Raw genomic sequence first — 15683 nt, forward strand, 5'->3', positions numbered from 1 at the left:
ACTAAGAGTTGCATTTTATATTTGTGATTATGATTTGAGTAAATAAGTGAAATTATTTTAAATGCTATCATTGCTACTGGAAACTGAATAGGAAGCTACATTTTATTTTGTCCACTTTGATGAACAAATTTTAATTCTCTCACTGATTCACAAGTCATCATGAAACCACAGCTTTCCATATTGTCAGATGGCTATCTCAAAAATCATCTATGAAGAACAACGCACAAAATAAGAAATTATGAGCTCCTGGCGGTTTGCTGCAGGTTCCCATTATTTTATGTAAATTTCTTCAACTAGGATTGTGTATACTTTAAACAACTGTCCATGATCTTGTTTTTGGAAGTGAGTACTGTGATCAGTCTATGAGGTTATGATTTTACCTTGTAGATATACCATTTAATTGATGAACTAAAGCTTTGCTTGGATTCACTGTGTAATTGATGGCTCAGACATAGATGATTAATTACTATTTTCGAAAGAAAACCTGTATGAAAAAAGTTAAAACTCTCTAGTCCTTTGCAATGTTTGGACCCATATTTTTTCTCTTCTGCTTCTTCTGCCTCTACTTCCTCAGACACATATTGTGTGATGCTTTACACAAAGAGATAGTCAGGAGCCCGTGTGTTACCCTCTCTGCTGTCCATCCTCAATCTTCCAGAGAAAAGATATACTGTGGGGTCCTTTTAAGTGTACTTGTCTGTTCACCCAAAGCATAGAAAGCTTCCTGAGGAAAACAATTGCCTTGTTCTCTACTTCCAATGAACTCAGCATTTTTGCCTGGCAAATAGGGGCTTTAAAATATTTGTTGAGCCCTGCTGGCATGGCTCAGCAGTTGAGCATCAACCTATGAACCAAGAGGTCATGGTTCAATTCCCAGTCAGGGCATATGCCCAGTTTCGGGGGCTTCGATCCCCAGTGTGGAGCATGCAGGAGGCAGCCGATCAATGATTCCCTTTCTTCATTGATGTTTCTCTCTCTCTCTCCCTCTCCTGTCCTCTCTGAAATCAATAAAAATATATTAAGAAATAAAATATTTGTTGAATGGTGAAAATTTGTCCATGTTTCCTGCAATTTTACTCCTCCTTGTGGGATGCTTTGCTTTATCAGGAGTGCAGATCTGTTATCCTAGTTTTTTAAATGGGATGAAACTTACTACAAATGCATTGCCAGGAGCTCCTTAAAACTAAAAGCAGCAGCTGCATTCATCTAGGTTTGTGCATGATGCCTGTATAAAAGAGAAAACCAGTAAGAAAGAGCGGTCCAAGGTAGCTCTCTGTAGAGACATTTCTTTCTCTTTCAGTATACTGAATGTCTTTCCATAGGGTAGGCATTTTCTTTCTCCACTATATCTATAGCAACTATAAAATATTCTGGAACTATAGGAAATATTTTTTTTTTGTATTCTCTGGATCAGTTGACTTATTGTTAATATTTATATTTGAGTATTGAGTTCTTTTAAAAATATATAATTGAGAAAAGGGTGTTTTAGGTAAATGTAAAATATTGGGAGATGGAGAAAAAATCCAGACTCACTCACCTTTTACTTACCATATTGAAAATATAAGTTCAGGTAATACGAGTCTTACCCAGAGTCATATAGCTTATCCCATTGCAGACAGATCACGAGAATTCTCCTGTTTTCATGTTACAGTGTTTTACAAAGTCTCATACTTTAAAAAGATATTAGCTTGTAAGAACATGTAATAAATAATTTCAAAATGCAATGGGTATTTAATTTTAAGGTGTGCCTTTAGCATTTATGTAAAACGTTTTTTGTACTCGTTCAATAGAAACTTATCTGGCCGCTGGGTAAAGCTAGCAATAAAACTACTGGTCCGCAATGTGTTATCACCTAGCCGTGGCCCCTTGACTCCATATCTGTCCTGTTAATTCCACATCCTGTGACTAATGTACTTTTGTGTGCTTCTGCAATGTTATAAAACCTTTTTCTTCTGTGGGATGTCATTTCTGTTCTCACAGTGAGTCACGGGGCATGATTTCATTCATAAAAGTAGATTTACACGACTTACAGAGACTGACTGCCATTCTATAAAGTAAAATACATTTATGTGTATTTTTCCACCTCAAAACGGGTCCTTTTTTAGGAATTGTCACACATTTTTGTGAAGAATATTGAGGAAGAGAGTGATCTTCATTTGCTAAGGGCCCTTGCAACCATAGTGGTACTTGCTAAGCATCCTCTGCCCCTTTTAACCAAATGTCTGAGTCCAAGGAACCAGGTGCAACCCCCAGTGAGACATTCTCCAATGAGGTCTTTGGCTCTTGTGCCAACCCAGAGGCTCAGCTGGGCAGCAATGAGAAGAGAATCCTGCAAATCAGACCCACAGGCTTCCTTGTAATTGTTAATTGATGAAGCAATACATGCCTGGGCATTTCCAATTCCTTAGTAGTTCAGCTTTCCTCCCGTACTTTCATTTTACCCTTCTTAGAATTTTGCTTGATTAAATAATTAACACCAGTTATCAGACAAAGGGATAAACGTAACATCTTGTTGCAAAGGTATCATCTTCAACTTCCAATTAGAGTCATGTTTATGATTTTAAGGCAGGGGCATGAATTACGGACATAATTTTGAAGTAAATAAACATTAAAATATTTTATTGTCTGGCATGTTTAAAAAATCCTTTAAAAATTGTCTTAACTTGGGGATTTAAATAAGAAAGCTGAAACAGGTGGCTGCATGCATATGAAGAATTTTACTGCAAGTTAATGCTGTAGTCTACCACAAGTGCTGAGCTCCAGCTCCATGCTCTGAGCCACTCACTATGGCTGCCAGGATTCTGTACTAACTTGGGATGGACCATGTGTGAAGTCGCATTGGAGCATGCTACTTATAAATCACTAAACCCGCTCCATTAGCCATTTTATATTTGTGTTTGTCTTATATGACACAGTTCATTGATGTGGATTTACACTAAAGGCAGATCAACAGTCTAAATAATTACCATTTTATTGGAATTGAGGAGAATAATTTTGATCAAAATTTAGCAAATTTGAGAGCACCAGAGGGTGTATTAATATATATTTTGATAGTCCAATCATTCTCTGGGCTGAGGCTCCAGAATTTGCACTACTAACAAGATCTCCGGTGATGCTGATGTTGCCTATCTATGTGCCATTTTTTGAGTATCACAGATCTATATAAATCCCAAAATTTGCTATGATGATGGCGGTGTCTGTTGAGGGAATTTGAGAAAACACATCCCTCATATAGTCTATGTGTTATGTCCTGGGCATTTGTTTTTTTACAGATATCTGTTCTCTATGCTGTTTAGTATTCTTCCTTGGACAGGAGTTTTTCAGAGATTTCATTTTTGCATAACTTAAATCAGCTCTCAAATAGACTCTGGATTATCACATAGAGGATTTGGCTCCTCACAAGTACACAGAGTACCACAGAATAAATACTAAAATGCAGGCTGCTAATATTTACTTGCATTAAGAAATTCAGGGGTTTTGTGCTAAGAAGCATCCTTTTCTTGTCTGATATGTGAGCTCAGCACCTGGCCTTATCCCTGGTACACAGTCAGTGATTAAGAACTATTATCGTCAAATGAGAGGTAGAATGACTGAACAGTTTTAAGCATACTGATTAAACTGCTTTGTTTTTAGTTCTCTCTTATACTGATGAGGTAGATAAGAAAGCTCTTTTTCATCTACTAATAGAAATGTTGTGCTCTTGCTTGGTTAAGTGGTACTATATTATGGATTTGGTGAAGTTGAATATGATTTGAGGAACTACATCTGGTCTGGAGTATATTTATGACATATGCTCAGGAGCAGATTATGTTTAACAAAGTGTTAAAAATTCCTTTCTCTCTTAGCCTAGCCCTGTCAAAGAATTTGAATTAGACCATTTTTCACCTTTAAGAATGCATTGTACTACGTTTCTTTTGAACTTTCTGCAAACGTATTAGAAGCATTATCTTGTTTTTTTCTTACAACACTATTCAGAAGTGTGTGACCAAGTAGTGTTATCCTCTTTGTACAGGCCCAGGGAAGTTAATTGACTTTCTCTCATCATGGAGAAAGAGGGAGCCAGCAATAAAAGAAGCATGAGCCTGCTTTTTCAGAGTGTGAGCACAGCAGCCACCACAGAATTCCTAACCCTATCCTTCTCCCACCCAACACAAAATATCCCCTATCCACAAGAATTGCCTGCAGGAAATGAGGCTTCTTAAAAGATGTCTGCATGGATTATAGTAGATCCAATTCAGAATCAAGTGAAAGCATCTCTCTCCCTACCCTCTCCATTTTTGATTTCATAAAAGTTCTTAAAAAAAACACCCCCTTTTTTTTAGAAGAGAGAGAGAGAGAGGTATATTCTTTTTTTAAAAAATATATTTTATTGATTTTTCACAGAGAGGAAGGGAGAGGGATAGAGAGCTAGAAACATCGATGAGAGAGAGACATCGACCAGCTGCCTCCTGCACACCCTCTACTGGGGATGTGCCCACAACCAATTTACATGCCCTTGACAGGAATCGAACCTGGGACCCTCCAGTCCGCAGACCAACGCTCTATCCACTGAGCCAAACCGGTTTCGGTGAGAGAGAGGTATATTCTGGCAATTACCAAAACACAATGAGGTTGCTTAAAATTTTCTAAGATTTTTGTTTAAAATTTTGCATGTATCCTAGGCTTGCACACAAAATTCCATTTCTGATATAATGTGCCATGAAATATTGGGAGGCAGTCTGCTATGGGCTTCTTATGCTTCTACCTGTCTTGTTAAGTTTGCCAGAGCCATCAGATCCTGCCCAGTCTTCCACCCTGGCCACAGATCTGGATTGTTTCTGGGGCTAGCAATTCTCAAAAGTGAGATAATGCCTTGCAGAGATGCATCATGTGGCCCCTGCGTAGTGCGGTCTCTCTGGACAAAGAACAGGCTTGCTTGCTGCTTGCTAGAAGAATGGCAGGTATTTTTAAAGCTCAGAGTTTCTCAGCTGCAGGGCCATCCATCTGAGCCCGTCATATTGCCCCATGGGATTCACAGCCAGGGGAACCACTAAAACTGCTGATATGCTTGCTGCAGTTTTTGTCGTGATTAACCAATTCCTTTGATCCAGGAGTCTCAGGGCTAACTTATGAGCTGTGTATGTATCCCAGCGGGAATCCTAGTACTTCTGGTTCCCCTCCACCCTGTAAAACATATTTAAGTAGGGCAAAATCCCCACTACTTTCTTTTTTTTTCCCCAGGAGAGTATTCCCAAACTTTAGGTTATTTCATGGAGAAAATTTTATGTCAGTCAAATTGTGGTTTTCAATGAATTAAGGCTGTAGAAAGAGCAAATCAACATAAAATGAATGTGTCAGAAGTGAAAGAGATTTGGCTTAGGAATCAGGAAGACATATTTCCTTCCTCTCATTACATTCTTACTTGAATTATTTATTATTGTGGCAGTAATATCAGGGTTTCTGTGTGTTAGGCAGCTGTCCTAAATGCAAATGTATACTACTGCCCATAGAAGCTAAAGATGAACTCAGAGTTGGGTTGAGCAGCAGCATTTGCTACAGGAAGACATAATTGTAAGGTATTGCTCTTCAATACATTGTCATTGTTGGGAGAAACCCGAGAGCAAGAGCTAGGTGATATTTATCCGTGTTCCTCTGTGACACCAGTTGTAATACCTGTAATTTAAAGGTATTTGTTGAAGGCTTGTCAAGTAAATAAAATCAAAGGCCTTATTGGGAGAGGCTGTATGTTATTGTCTGGAGCAAATCTACTTGGATTCAAATCTCAACTCTGCCGCTTCTTAGCTGTACACTTGGTCATTGTCTTTAATCTCTGCCTCCGTGTTCTTATAGGTAAAGGTGAAATAATAACAGTACCTGCCTCACAGAGTTGTGAAACTTAGCACTCAGTAAATGCTTGGTAGCTGTCCATCAGTTATTATCTGCACAAAAGTAACCAGAACCCCGTAGAACTCCATTTGTAAAATATTCAAGAAAACTCTACCCTTGCTGATTTAGTTGTAAATTGTTTATAGTTTGGTTCAAATTTAATTGTACATTGTAGTAACCCTATTTGGCCCTAGAATGTAAAAGTCATCTTACATTTAACTATTTGAAATGTGAATGCACGTAGGGTGATGATATTTAAATATTAAGCTAGATTTTCATCTCTTATAATTAGTACCCATTCTCTGGCAACATGAAAATCTTTCCACTTCTTTATGTAAACATTTCCCCCATATTCACCCCCTTGCCAGACAGCGTAGTTAATTCTGAGTCCAAATCAACACAGGCTGTCAATTTGGTATGCACAACATCTGGTTGCTTCCATAGTTACTATCTGTGGAGGTGAAGGTGGTATATTTCACTTGAAAAATGTGCCATTGGGTCCTGCCAATTCTGAACACTGTCCTCCTTCCTGACAAAGATGTTTCCAACTCCTCTGTTTCTCACTTGAATTTTGAGGTCTAAAGAAAACTTTGCTACTAAATTGAGACTGTCTCCTTCCTTACCCATCATGTAGTTGTTCCATTTTAAAGCACTCTTTAAAAGCATATATCTTCTGTAATATCTACAATCAACACAGATAATGTTGCATTGTCCAAATTGCTGGAAATCTATTATGCCCTATATGTGCAGTAAATGAGCAGCAAATCTACACAGCTGCTGCTCACTGCTCTTTTAGACTTTCCTGTAGTTAAGCAATGAATCTTTATCGACTTCCTGAATAATTTACTCCTAAATGCATTAAATTGAATGTAAAAAGAAGATTTACAAAATGAAGACAAACCAGTTCTGGGAGTTGGTAATAATCTTAAAACTTCCATAATGTTCTGCTTCGCCTTTTTTTCTTTTAAATAGGCATTATTCAGTTTTTCTCCTATGGTCTGAGCTTTAAGTGATGTAACAGCATTAGCTTTAAGAAACATTTAAGATTAAACAACAACTCTGTAGTTACTGTTATGAGTCTAAAATCCAATTGAGTGTTAACAGAAGAGCAAAAATTTGTTATTAAATTAAAAATAAGTTGGCCACACTGATTTTACTTAATTAAATATTTATTTTAACCTACTGTTTTTAAAGGATCACTGTAAAATACAATAAAGACAAAAAAAAAAAACCAACACAATTTGGTAGGATTGTTTAAAATGATGAAGTAATCCCCTCGAATGAGGGGTTGGTCCTAGGCCTAATTTGAATTATCGAAGCTTATCTTTGCTGCGATTCTTATGATCATTTCTCCATTTTCAACAGCTCATTACTCTCCTGTTTCTTAATGATAATGTTCATGATATTCAAAACTGAGAGTTGGAAGGGTCTTAAAAGTTCATTGGTGATATTTCTTCATTTTCTGATTAAGAAAATGAGGCCCAATCAAGCAAATGACATACATAACCTAGACTAGTTGGCTAGATGGTGGCAGAGTACAAGATTAAAATTAGGGTTCTAAATCCTAATCTGGTTCCTTTAAAAAAAATCATTGCTTCATCTAACACAGAAGAGTATCAAATAAATTTTTTTCTAGAGAATCCTGGCAGAGTTCTTACTTTGGTACCCAAATCAAGTGTTCTCAGATATAGTATGTAATACCTATTCCCTTGAGCTCGGCTTTCCCCACATGTCCTTTTTCCTCAAGGTGATGAATAGCTAATAGCATAGAATGGACAACAAGTTATCACTCACAGAGTCTATACTTACATTTTAATAAGGCCTTCTGGAGATACAGATATTTAATGAAAAAAAATGTATCTCCATTGTCATTTCAGGTAATTTGATGATTCTACAAAATGTAATTTTGAGAAGGCTACCTATTCAGTTACTCTCAATTTATAACTATCAGAAAGGTAACTGAGGCTACTGAGGTAACTAATGAGGCTGTGCACTTAGCCAGCTTCACAAGCAAGGGTGAGTGCTGCGTTGCAATAACAACAAGGAACCATTATTCACACAGTACAACTGAAACTGTACAGCTCAACAACTTTAATCACTGGACCCTTTATTATTTGGTGGACTGATTTACTCTCTTTACAAAGGATGAGGGGATCTCTAAGAGTCAAATACTGAGTTTTAAAAGACCCGAGTTTAAAAACAAACAAGAAAACATGGCAGGGAAATTAAATCTTACTCATGGCTTTAACAAAGAATAGAAATCATTGCCCATTGTTGCCTAGATTCTTGTCTGTTTCAATTTTATTTCTGTACCATCATTGGAATCTTTGTAAAGCGATATTTGCACAATACCCCAATTACGTCACTTATCAAACTGTACTGCAACTGTCTGTTTTCTTGGCTATATTTTACCAACTATGAACCCTGTGAAGACTGGCACTGGGTGGATTATTTGTCTACAGTGTATGGCACAGAACTCTGCACAGAGTAGAAGCTGCTGAAAAGTTTTTGTTTAATGAAGTAATATATAATAAATATTTTGGTAAATAAGAAAAAACACATCATATAAAATATCTTAAGAGTACAGCTTTCTTTCCTTTTTAGTATTCTAGTTTTAGATTGGTTTCTTCTAGAAACCAATAGTGTTTCTACTTAAACTGAAAAATATGCCCATCTCTCATTCAATAGAATAATTTCATTTAGTTATTCACTTGTTTTCACTTATCAAACATGGACATGCCAATTTATCATGTAAAGTGAAAACAATTTTTTCTGATTTAGTAAATAGAACAGAATATAATTTTGTTTTCCAAAGAGAAAGACAGAAAAATTAATAAACAGTAGGCTTTAGATCCTTGCAGTGTTTTGAGCTTCCACATTACAGCAATAAAATGCCCTTTTCTCATCAAAAGTTATTTTGGTATCAGAGCAAAGAAGACATATCACAGGCAAATAGCACTCAATGATGTATCTAGACATCTATAGTTACACAATAGCAATTTGGTTGGCCTGTGATGAAATATAGGAGCAATAACCTGTCTTTGAAAAAATAGACTGAGCCCTAGCCAGTTTGGCTCAGTGGATAGAGCTTCGGCTCACAGAAGGATCCTAGGTTTGTTTCTGGTCAAGGGCATGTAGGTACCTCGGTTGCAGGCTGATCCCTGGCCCTGGTTGGGGTAAGTGTGGGAGGCAACCAATCTATGGATGTGTCTCTCTCACATGGATGTTTTGTTTTTTTTCTCTCTCTCTCCCCTCCCTCCTTTCCACTCTCTAAATATCAATGGAAAAATATCTTAGGGTGAGGATTAAGCAAAAAAAAAAAAAGACTGAGAAGGTTATATTCACAGGGAAATTTATTTCTTAATATAATTTAATTGGCAAAATTATAACACACACATACAAACTCTCTCTCTTTCTTGTATTTCTGCCATGCAACAAAACAAGCTCAGCTGGTGACTGGAGGCAAAATTTAATATTGATATTAGCAAACTGCATTTATCTGTATGGAGAAAAATAATCATTGACTTTAATTACAATAAAACTTTTGTTAAAAGGAAACCCATAACAATGTGTTTAGCTCAAATGTGTTTATTCAAAAGCAAAAAAGGAAGGTTTTGAGGGGAAGTCATCAACGGTAATAGGCAATTTTAAATCCCTAATTTTAAATCTCTATTTGAACTAAACAATAAGAAATGATATAGGGTATATAAAAAGGAATGGGCTAGGAGTCAAAAAACTTAATTCTAGATACATCTCTGCTACTAATTGAGTACATGGCCTTGAGCAAGTTACTTAATTTTGTTGGTCCTCACCAAGTCCTGCTGATTCTTCTGTGGTACATATGCATTTCCCAGGCCTGTACAGATCATTACCGATTAATGACTGCTATCACCGGTGTTCATCCACTCTCTCTCTTTACAAACTCTGCCCCTCATCCCAGTGCTATTTTACATACCTCTGCCAGGATGGTTTTTCTATAAATAAAGTCTCACTCAGCAATTTAAATCCTTTAAAGCCATGCCATTAGCTAAGATGTACATGGAAACCTTTCCACCCAGGCCCCCAAGTGACCTTAATGGTCCCTGCCCACCCCTTAATGTTCCACTATGTAATTTACCATATGCAGAAAGTTATGAGATCCTGAGGAATCACTGGAAATATTTGCCATTCCTTTTATATTCCTGTGACTTGTGGTTTCTTCTCCTTATAATACTCCTCTGTCATTTGCCTGGCTAAATTATTTTCCATCCTTCAAGACTCAATCTAAATGCCATGTTTTCTGTGAAGTCACCCCTGACCTTTTCAGGAAAATCATATTACAGGTAGACTGAAGCTGATCTTACATCTCTCTTTCCATAGTTTTCTGTACAAACTGTTCCTCCAGGTGGTCATTTTATTTTTGTTTTCTATTATTATAACAATGATATTGTTTAGTCTCATGTCTTCCTTAATAGACTGTATGATTTTTGAATGTAAGGTATTTGTCTGTTCCTCATCCCCCTCTATTCTCATCCTCTTGAAATAATACAGAATGTGGCTCAATGTAGGCATAATATATCCTATATAATAAAGAGGTAATATGCAAATTGACCATCACTCCAACACACAAGATGGCTGCCCCATGTGGTCAAAGATGGCCGCTCCCATGTGGACACAAGATGGCCACCACAAGATGGCTGGCAGGGGAGGGCAGTTGTGGGCAATCAGGCCAGCAAGGGAGGGCAGTTGGGAGGCAATGAGGCCTGCAGGGAGGGCAGTTAGTGGTGATTTGGCCAGCAGAGGAAGGCAGTTGGGGGGGACCAGGCCTGCAGGGGAGGGCAGTTGGGGGGGACCCAGGCATGCAGGGGAGGGCAGTTGGGGGCAATCAGGCCTGTAGGGAAGGGCAGTTGGGGGGACCAGGCCTGCAGGGGAGGGCAGTTGGGGGGGACCCAGGCATGCAGGGGAGGGCAGTCGGGGGCAATCAGGCCTGTAGGGAAGGGCAGTTGGGGGCAACCAGGCCTGCAGGGGAGGGCAGTTGGGGGAGACCGAGCCAGCAGAAGAGGGCAGTTGGGGGCAACCAGGCCTGCAGGGGAGGACAGTTAGGGGTGACCGGGCCAGCAGGGGAGTGCAGTTGGGGGCAACCAGGCCTGCAGGGGAGGGGAGTTAGGGGAGACCAGGCTGGCACGGGAGGGCAGTTAGGGGTGACCAGGCCTGTAGGGGATGGCAATTAGGGGCAATCAGGCTGGCAGGGGAGGACAGTTAGGGGTGATCAGGCTGGCAGGGGAGTGGTTAGGGGGTGATCAGGCTGGCAGGCAGGCACATGCTTGGGAGCCAGCAGTCCTGGATTGTGAGAGGGATGTCCCTCGAGGGGTCCCAGATTGGAGAGGGACCAGGCTGGGCTGAGGAACACGCCCCCCCCCCCCCATGCATGAATTTCGTGCACCAGGCCTTTAATGTTACTATAATGAATGAATAGAATCTGTTTTACATTTTGGTAACATGAGGGTGTTGGGAGGGAAAATTTTTCCTTCTAGGTTCTTTGGCTGGTGTAATACTCAAATTAACATAAGATAGATTAACAGGAAATAAACTAATTTAATTATGTGCATATAGGGGGGCCCTCTAAGAATACAAGATCCAAGGACAAGTTGGGCAGTTGATGTTTATATGCAATCACAAGTTAAGAAATGGGACAGAGGCCTAGGGTTTCAGAGGGAGGATGATAATTCACAGGCCAATAAGAAGAGCAAATGTGTGTCTTGCCATCCACATAGGTCATTCAGATAAAATTTATTTCAGACAGTTAATAGCTCTCTTTCTGGACCAGGCCCCCTATCTAAATTCTTTTAGGTCCTTAAGACAGAGATAAAGTTTTTCTTGAATCTGGTAGGTCTTGATTACCTTTAGTTCAAAATTGTCCACATGCCAAAGTAGCACATTTTGGGGAAGCTTATTCTGAAACCCTTCCAGGGTATTATGGGAACATGATCTGTGGTCCATGGTTTTGTGTCCTAAAGTCCTTAAGCAACCTAAAATTTCCTTAATGGATATGCATGAATACTTATATCCTCAGGAAAATACCCATTGTTTCATTAGGATTCCAAACACACCCACTACACAAAGATTGCATCCAGTTCTGATAGTGGTTAAGTTTAAATTCATGAGACCAGTTAAAAAAAATACAACATTCAAATTTTCTCCCAGCCAGACCATGCCTATCTATAGTCAAGAAGTCATCTAAGCCAGAGGTCACCAACTGGTGGTCCACAGACCACTGGTGGTCCACAGACCACTTGTGGTCTGTGAGGTCTGAAAGGTTGGCTGCTGCTGGTTTAAGGAAACCTTTGGAGCAGTGGTTGCCAACCAGTGGTCCGCAGACCACTGGTGGTCCGTGAGGTCTGAAAGGTTGGCTACCGTGGATCTCAGCCATTCCTGGCCCTCCAATCTTCTATTGAATCTTTTCCTTGCCACATTTTGAGCCCTGAGAGGCAACAGCAGAAACAGTGCTAAGCTTTCTACTCTTTATGAGTCTTTGAAGGTTAATATAATCAGACTATGCTGCAGAGAGATTTGAGCAGAAAAATAAACTGAGAAACTTCAACATAAGAATCTGAGTAGTTAGAATTTGTCTTATGCTGGTCAGTTTGCTTAAAAGCATCTAAATCTGTATCTATAATTTTCTACTTTCCTTCAGACATTTCAGATAATTCAATGAATGTTGTCTAAGAAACTGGATTTCGAGAACAGATGATGGTGACATAGGTAAACACCTGTACTCACCGCCTCTCACAACCACATCAAAATTACAACTAAAATATAGAACAGCCATCATTCAGAACTGCTGGAAAGCTGGGTGAATGGAAGTATTACAACTAGAGAAGTAAAGAAGAAAGCACACTGAGACTGATAGGAGGTGTGGAGGCGCAGAACTGTCTGGTCTGGCACCCACATGTGCTGCTTTTTTAATCAGGAGGGAGATCATCTCTGCAGAAGCCACCTGGAGGAGCAAGGGGTCCCAGCCCCATACCAGACCCCCAGCCAGGGTCCCAGAGCTTGGAAAAGAAGTTTCTATGGGCAGTAAGAACTACAGGCTGTAAAAACCAGTGCAGATTGGGGCTCAGTGACACAGAGGCTGCTGGAGACACAGCTGTTCCTCTTAAAAGGCCAGCACCATGAACTGAACTTACAAGGTCCTGCTTCCTTTGAGCTCCAGCACCAGGGTGAGGCTTTGTGTGACATAGATACACATGAGGAGGAGCTGAATTGTCTGGCATCAGGGAAGGAACTCAGGGGGCAGCTTTCTCCCAGATGGAGGTGCCCACAGGGATCATTATTCATATGCTGGGACCTCCCTGGTCACAGGGCTGACTGGCAGCTATTTCTGTTTACTCCGCCCTGGTGATTCCCTAAGGTGCCCCCTCATCCAATTTACAACCCCACCCATGCTGTATGCAGTGGCTTTTGCATATGAATGGCCTATGCTTGCTCAGGCTAAAATCTCTCAAGTAAGCTGCAGCTGGATCAGGAAGCTACAAACCTGTCAATAGAGGGTCCAAGACCCAGCACCAGCACCAGCCTGCCTTGCTTTATGGCTGGGCCTCAACTGGGCACTTCCAAACCCGATACAAAGAGGAGGAATCTGCAGACCTCTCTGTAGCTCCTGCGGGTGTCCCCAGACAGTGGCTGACTTTTCACCTCCCTGGAGACCCAAGAGCCAGAGTACCCAGTGGTCAGTGTAAGACCATACCAGATTACAACTTTTTACATCCATAAGTGACACACTAAAGGTATAGACTCAGTGAGCACCAAAGCCCCACTGAAACAAGTCCTGCTCCACATGGGTGTCTCCTGCACAGCAGCTCTCCCACTGTAGTCACAGCTGGTCCTCACAGCCAATTGGCCTGGAGGTCAATTCCTCCCAGTGATACCAACAGCAATCAAGTCTCAACTACAACAAGACTGTTCTCACAGCCCACAAAGGGGTGCACATAGAGCTCCCAGCTCAGGTGACTAGGGAGACTGAGCCACTGGGCCTTATAGAACACCTACTATACAAGGCCACTCTACCAACTCAAGGAGACATAGCAGCTCTACCCAATACATAGACACAAACACAGGAAAGCAGCCTAAATATGGAGACAAAGAAACATGTCACAAATGAAAGAAATGAAAGAAAGCAAACTACCTGATATAGAGTTCAAAACCACTGTTATAAGGTTACTCAAGAATCTGCTAAAACCTCCAAAAAATGGAGAAGGATCAGTTGGAGATTAAGCATACATTGACTGAAATAAAGTATAATATACAGGAATATAACGAACAACATAAATTAATGAACAAAAATAGATCCAGAGACAGACAAGCATTTAACAGACAATCAAACCTCAGAGGGAAGGCAGGAGAGGATGAGAGGGAGGGTAAGAGATCAAACAAAGGACTTGTATACATGCATATAAGTATAACCAATAGACACAGAGACTAGTGGGGTGAGGGCATGTGCTGGGGGTGGGAGTGGCTGGAGAGAGGTCAATGGGGAAAAAAGGAGACATATGTAATTCTTTAATCAATAAAGAATGATATACAGGAATTCAACGGTAGAGTGGAGGATTCTGAGAATCAAATCAATGATTTGAAATATGAGGAAGCAAAAAACACTCAACCAGAAGAACAAAAAGAAAAAATAATCCAAAAATATGAAGATAGTGTAAGGAGCCTATGGGACAACTTCAAGCATACCAATATTCACAATATGGGGGTGCCAGAAGAAGAGAGAGCAAGATATTTAAAACCTATTTGAAGAAAAATAACAGAAAACTTCCTCTATATGGTGAAAGAAATAGACTTACAAGTCCAGGAAGCACAGAGTCCCAAACAAGAGGAACCCAAAGAGGACCACACCAAAACACATCATAATTAAAATGCCAAGGGTTAAAGACAAAGAGAGAATCTTAAAAGCAGCAAGAGAAAAGCAGTTAGTTACCTACAAGGAAATGCCCATAGGACTATCAGCTTATCTATAATAATAAAAGTGTAATATGCAAATTGACCAAACAACCGAACAGCATAACGATGGTCTGGACGACCACGCTATGATATACACTGGTGCCAGGCCAGCCAAGGTGGGTGTGATGCAATTAGTCGGGAGGCCCTGCCATTGCCCCAGGATCGCCCCCCAGAGGAAGGCCCAGGCCACTGGCTGGTGGGGTGATCGATTGGAGTGGGGGCGCTCTGTGATCACCCCAAAGATGGAGGTCCAGGCCACCAACCAGTGGGCTGTGGTGGGTGGGCAGGGCCTCCCTCTGCAGGGTGATTAATCGTGGAGCTGCTGGACTGCAAGAGGGCACACGCTGGACTGAGGGACCTTCCCCACCCAGAGTGAGTGAATTTCATGCACTGGGCCTCTAGTTTCTCAATAGAAACTATGCAGGCCAGAAGGGAGTGGCAAGAAATATTCAGAGTGATGAATAGTAAGAACCCACAACCAAGATTACTCTACCCAGCAAAGCTATCATTTAGAATTGAAGGTCCAATAAAGAGCTTCACAGACAAGAAAATGCTAAAGGAGTTCACCACCACCAATCCAGTATTATATGAAATATTGAAGGGTATTCTTTAAGAAGAGGAAGAAGAATAAAAAGAAAAATATAACAAATATGAACAACAAAATGGCAAGAAATACATACCTATCAACAATTGAATCTAAAAATCAAAATAAATGAATAAATCTAATGAATACAATGAACTGGTGAATAAAATAGAATCAAAGGCATGAAAATGAAACAAACTGACGATTCTCAGAGGGAAGTGGGGTGTGACTGTGGGAAGAAATTAAAGATCTT

Source organism: Cnephaeus nilssonii, assembly GCF_951640355.1.
Source record: "Cnephaeus nilssonii genome assembly, chromosome: 3".
Classification (NCBI taxonomy): Eukaryota; Metazoa; Chordata; class Mammalia; order Chiroptera; family Vespertilionidae; genus Cnephaeus; species Cnephaeus nilssonii.